Genomic DNA, 6,000 nt, shown 5'->3' on the forward strand with positions numbered 1-6,000 from the left:
TCCTCATAGCTAATGCCCTCCATACAGGCAACATCCTGGTAAATCCCTTCTGCACCCTCTCTAAAGCCTCCACATCCTTCTGATAGTGTGGCAACCAGAATTGAACACTATACTGCAAGTGTGGCTTAACTAAGGTTCTATACAGCTGCAACATGGCTTGCCAATTCTTATACTCAGTGCCCTGGCCAATGAAGGCAAGCATGCCCTATGCCTTCTTGACTACCTTCTCCACCTGTGTTGCCCCTTTCAGTGATCTGTGGACATGTACACCAACATCTCTCTGACTGTCAATACTCTTGAGGGTTCTAGATGGATGCATTTTGGAGAATTCATGCCAACAGTGGAATTTGCGATTGGAACATAAATATATTAAAAGTCATTTAAGCTACTGCTTTGATTGAAGGCCAATCCCAAAATACGATGATGAGTACAGTTTGTCAAGAATTTTCTCAGATTTCAGTTGGTTTTGGTGGGAGGAAATACGATGAGTATTATTCTGTTCTGTAATCAATGTGCATCATCCCAGATAAAGAGAGTGAGGCACTGGTGTTAGAATTCTGTGGCACCAAAGGGAAATGGAATGGAAGTAAAGTTAAATTACCGAGCAACACTACATTGAACTCATAAGTTTCAATTCTTCTTTTATAGATCCAGCAATACAACTGGAGCATTTCCCTGGATAACTGTGTTTATTACTGTTGAGAATATCAAACAAGAGATTCAGTTCGGGATAAGTAACCAGTGTCACGCACACCTACCAGATCAGGCGAAGAAAATTCTCCTTTAGTTCCATGGTAGAATTCATAGCAATGTTATAAATATTTCCTGTTGAATAACTGACACTAGAAGTAAAATGGCAAAGGTATTGTCAAAAATGTTATATTAAATCTTCACAATGGAGTACTGATTCAAATGTTTCATCTATATCCGCTCAGCAGTGTGATTAAAGTGAAACACTTATTAAAGCCATATTACACTCATATTGTTGATTTTTTAAAACTGTATCTCATATTCCAGAAGGAGAGTTCACTTGCTAAATAACATGCTTTGTAAGGATCTGACACATATAGGGTTAAAGTGAGACTGAGTACAGTACCACCCACACAGTGATGTAAGCGAACACATGACCCACACCTAAAGGTCAGTCTGGTGTTGGACAAAGCCATGTACACAAGCAAGTGTGGAGACAGTCCCTGGCTTGAATTATTTTCTGTATATAGGTACATAGTTCTTATAGTTCTTTATAAATGCATGTAGTTAATTTACTTAAGACTACAATTGGCACGATTCTCCATTTAGGAGGCGATGTATTGCAGCGGGAGCAGTTTTTAAGCACTCCACTTACCACACACTCATGGAGCTTGCTGACAGAAGACCTGCCCACCGGGTTTGAGAATCTGAGGTGAACCACAAATCTATGCCAGTGGGGAGCAGAGGGACACCCTCTTTCCCAGGGTGGGCCACAGACCTAAGCCTGCCCTCCCGAAGAGCACCTGGAAAGTGTCAGCAGAGGCAGTCAGAGCTACCAGCCTCACCTGAGGAGACAGCGCATGAACTATTATGGCCGAGGGTTTAGAAAACTCCAAAGTATATTATGGAGTTCACCTGACCCACGACTTTTAATAGATTTTGGTTATGGGGAGCACAAGGGTCCACTCTCCAGGTGCTATGCAACAGAGACCTTAAGTATTTTTAAAACAAAGCAATGTTTATTCTATGAACCCAATTAGCATTTTATAAACACACAGTAAACATCTTATCAACTACCAACACACGTAACCCCATAGATACAATACTCTATAGGAACCCTTAATACCTTTCCTAGCATCATCCATAAGTTAAACCCTTTTTTAACAAAGACAGCAGGTTTAAATTCTCTACAAAAACAAGTATTACTTTGAAATCATCAAGTAAACTGAAGACATTCTTTAGCTTGGAGAGAGAGAGATCATTACACATCTGCTTACTATGAATACAGCTCTCCAACTCTGAAAATGAAACCAAAAACAGAGCCACAAAGCAGTTTTACAGCTCAAAATGAAAGTAAAAGACAGACAGACAGCCCAGCTAACCACACACTGACATCCCTGTAGCTATTTGATAAACACCCATTTCTTAAAGGTACATCCACCTGACAGAACGGGGAGGTGCAGTCAGAGTCAATGGATGGGAGGCGGTTTCACGTGATGGACTGGGCTGCGTTCACGACTCTCTATAGTTTCTTACGGTCTTGGGCCGAGCAGTTGCCATACCAGGCTGCAGCCAGATAGGATGCTCTTTGTGGTGCATCAGTTAAGAACTGTTAAGAGTCAGTGTGGACATACCGAATTTCCTCAGTTTCCTGAGGAAGTATAGGCGCTGTTGTGCTTTCTTGGTCATAGTGTCGACATGGATGGACAAGGATAGATTGTTGGTGATGTGCATACCTAGGAATTTGAAGCTTTCAACCATCTATCCCTTGGCACCATTGATTCACTTCCTGAAGTCAATGACCAGTTCCTTAGTTTTGCTGACATTGCGGGAGAGATTGCTGTCATTACACCATGCCACTAGGTTCTGTGTCTTCCTCCTGTACTCTGACTCATTGTTGTTCAAGATTGGACCCACTACGATCATGTCATCAGCAAACTTGTAGGTGAAGTTGCAGCCAAATTTTGCCACGTAGTCGTGTGTAGAGGGAGTATAGTAGGGGACTAAGTACGCATTTTCGTGGGGTATTGAGGACTATCTTGGAGGAAAGGATGTTGTTTATCCTTACTGATTGTAGTATCAGAAAGTCGAGGATCCAGTTGTAGAGGGAGGAGCCAAGTCCTAGGTTTTGGAGTTTTAATATGAGCTTTTGCTGGAATTATGGTGTTGAAGCCAGAGCTGTAGTCAATGAATAGGAATCTGAGCTGGAATGCTTGTTATCGAGATGCTCCAGGGATGAGGGTAGCACCAGGGAGATAGTGTCTGCTGTGGACCGGTTGTGGCGGTATACAGGTTGCAGTGGATCAAGGCATCCTGGGAGTATGGAGTTGATGTGTTTCATGACCAACCTCTCAAAGCACTTAATAATGATAGATGTCAAGGCCACCGGATGGTAGTTATTGAGGCATGTTGTCTGGATCTTCATTGGCATCGGTACGATGGTGGTCTTCTTGAAGCGGGTGGAAACCTCGCAACAGAGTAGGGAGAGGTTGAAGATGTCCTCAAACACACCAATTGGTCCACGCAGGATCTGAGTGCACGTCGAGGGGCTCCGTCAAGACCCGTTGCTTTCCGAGGGTTCATTTTCAAGAAGGCTGATCTGACTTCGGAAGCTGTAATGGTAGGTATGGATGTGTCCAAGGCTGCTGGGGCAGTTGACAATAGGTTGTTGGTTTCCTGCTCGAACATAGAACATACAGTGCAGAAGGAGCCCTCACTTCCACCCTATCCCCGTAACCCAATAACGCCTCCAACCTTTTTGGACACTGAGGGCAATTTATCATGGCCAATCCACCTAACCTGCACTCCTTTGGACTGTGGGAGGAAACCGGAGCACCCGGAGGAAACCCACGCAGACAGAGAGAATGTGCAGACTCCGCACAGACAGTGACCCAGCGGGGAATCGAACCTGGGACCATGGAGCTGTGAAACCACAGTGCTATGCACTCATGCTACTGTACCGAGCATAGAATGCATTGACTGAAATTGTCTCTTGGCATTCCTGATGGCTTTGCGGAGGTCGTACCTGGATTTCTGGTATGGGTCAGGGCTGCTTGTCTTGAATGCCTCAGACCTGGCCTTCAGTAGGGAGTGAATCTCCCAACTGAACCATGGTTTCCGGTTGGGGAACGTACGAACTACCTTCTTTGGCACGCAATCTTCTACACACTTGCTGATTACGTCTGTGGCAGTGGTGGGATACTCGTTTAGGTTGGTCGCTGAGTTCTTGAAAATGGACCAGTCCACTGATTCCAAGCAGTCGTGTAGGAGCAGGGTGTTTCACGCTGGCTCTGCCGGCAAGTTCCCCACTGCTACCAAATTACGCTTTTGGTAACTTTTTGTGCCCTGGGGAGTTTCTCACCAGTTTAGCCCACACTCAGAATTTTTTTCAGCACTGGGGAGCTGAACTCAAAGATCGAGCCGCCATTTTGAAAGGACCTCTAAGTGAGCTTGTGGGTCCCCCACATCCCTCACCCCTGGCAATGTCAGCCCCCACACACATAGGCACAACCCCGCATCCCCCCAAGTAAGGATGCCTTGCTATGGGTTCCCTGGGGGGCTTCTTATCAGACCCCCCCCCATGCCCCCTTACAGACCCCCCTCTATGATCCCATCACCTCCCCTGACCTCCTACATAGCTGCCCTGCAACCCCACATCCTTAAAACCCCCCTCCAGCCCCCTTTCATGGGCATGGCTGCCCCTCATGCCTTGACCCTTGGCAGTTCCACCCTGGCACCCAGGCACCATTGAACTGCCTCTCTGGCACGCCGACAGTGTTCCTGGGAGCTTGGCAGTGCCACCTGGACACCTTGGCTGTGCCAGGATGGCAGTGCCAAGGTGCCAGTGGGGCATTGCCAAGGTGCCAGTGGGGCATTGCCAAGGTGCCCACATTCCAGGGGGAGGGCCAGGGGGCCTCCGATGGCCTGTGGGATCCCCACTCCTGAGTGGTGTGCCACCTGGTCCACGTTTGCATGGACCAATACTGAACGGCGCCTGGCTGCGCCTCGCTGGGGAAGCTGGTAGATCCTGGGAGGCCAGTAGATCCCGCATAAGCTTGCCTAATTAGGTTTAGTCAACCAAAATTGATGAACCTCTGCCCAATCTGAACAACATGACATGCTCAGTGGTAAAGAGCAAAATAAGATTTTAAAAGCAGAAAATGGGTGGGGTTCTCCGTCCCGCCGCACCTGTTTTCTGGTGCAGTGCACCCCGGCCGGCAGCGTGATCCTCCGTCCCGGCAGCTGGCCAATGGGGTTTCCCATTATGGCCACCCCCACGCCATCAGAAAATCCGTTTGTGTGAGTGTGCTGCCGGCGAAGCGGAGGATCATCCGACGGAGAATCCAGCCCGTGAATTCTGTCGAACTAATTGACTGAATTGCAGGAGTCTAAAGAGCAGACAGTGACCATGGATGACATTTTTTTTAAATCAATTGTAAAAACTTTACAAGAGTTCTGCAGATAACTCTGAAACCAGGACAACTGAACTTACCAGAATAGTTGTTGAGCTGAATGAAAGATTCATAATCTTGAAAAACAACTGGAAAATAAGAGAATAATCAAATTTCTGGCTAAGGCTGTGATACAAGTGGGATTTGAGGTTCCATTGTGCAAACGCCTCATGGTGAAAGAAAAGGGGAAAATGCTATTGGGATGAGCACAATATTCATCCACCCGGAATAGGGGCTGGTTTAGCACAGAGGGCTAAACAGTTGGCTTGTAATGCAGAACAATGCCAGCAGCGCGGATTCAATTCCCGTACCGGCCTCCCGGAACAGGCGCCGGAATGTGGCGACGAGGGGCTTTTCACAGTAACTTCATTGAAGCCTACTTGTGACAATAAGTGATTATTATTATTATTATTTTAAGAAACAGGATAACTCAACAACCACCTATATCACCACAATTGGCAAATAAACCAAGAACAGTCCAATATCAAGGAATTGAAAAAGAGGATGAAAAGATCCCCAGTGCCAGAACAATCCCAAAATGAATAGAATTTACCTGCAGTAGAGCCTCCCACTCCTCTGATATTGATGTTATAAGGGCTTCAGATCACCTGGGTCTATGAATTCAGAGACTTGAAGGGAGAGATGGGGTAGTATTAACAATGTGTGAACCAGAATAACTTGAAATGCATTGGATAAATACTTGAGGGGAAGTGTAGTTTAAGGGTGTTAAGGATTTTCAGCACCACACACCTGTCCTCAGATACTGAAGCAGTCCATGTCCAAATGCAGCAAGACTTGGGCTGAGAAGTGGCAAGTTACATTCATGCCCACAAGTGCCAGGCAATGACCATCTCCAATA

General features: G+C 46.3%; 1 long non-coding RNA gene across 1 annotated transcript in view; it reads right to left on the reverse strand.

The window, feature by feature from the left end:
* The window catches only part of LOC140411721 (uncharacterized), a 35,650-nt gene extending 30,425 nt beyond the window's left edge, over positions 1-5,225 (reverse strand). The window contains exons 1-2 of the long non-coding RNA XR_011940965.1: positions 5,183-5,225; positions 759-842 (exon numbers count right to left, since the gene is read on the reverse strand). This is a non-coding gene — a long non-coding RNA (uncharacterized lncRNA). The remainder of the gene's footprint in view (positions 1-758; positions 843-5,182) is intronic.
* Positions 5,226-6,000: the final 775 nt, after the last annotated feature.

The sequence above is a fragment of the Scyliorhinus torazame genome, chromosome 4 (genome assembly GCF_047496885.1).
Source record: "Scyliorhinus torazame isolate Kashiwa2021f chromosome 4, sScyTor2.1, whole genome shotgun sequence".
In the NCBI taxonomy this organism is placed as follows: Eukaryota; Metazoa; Chordata; class Chondrichthyes; order Carcharhiniformes; family Scyliorhinidae; genus Scyliorhinus; species Scyliorhinus torazame.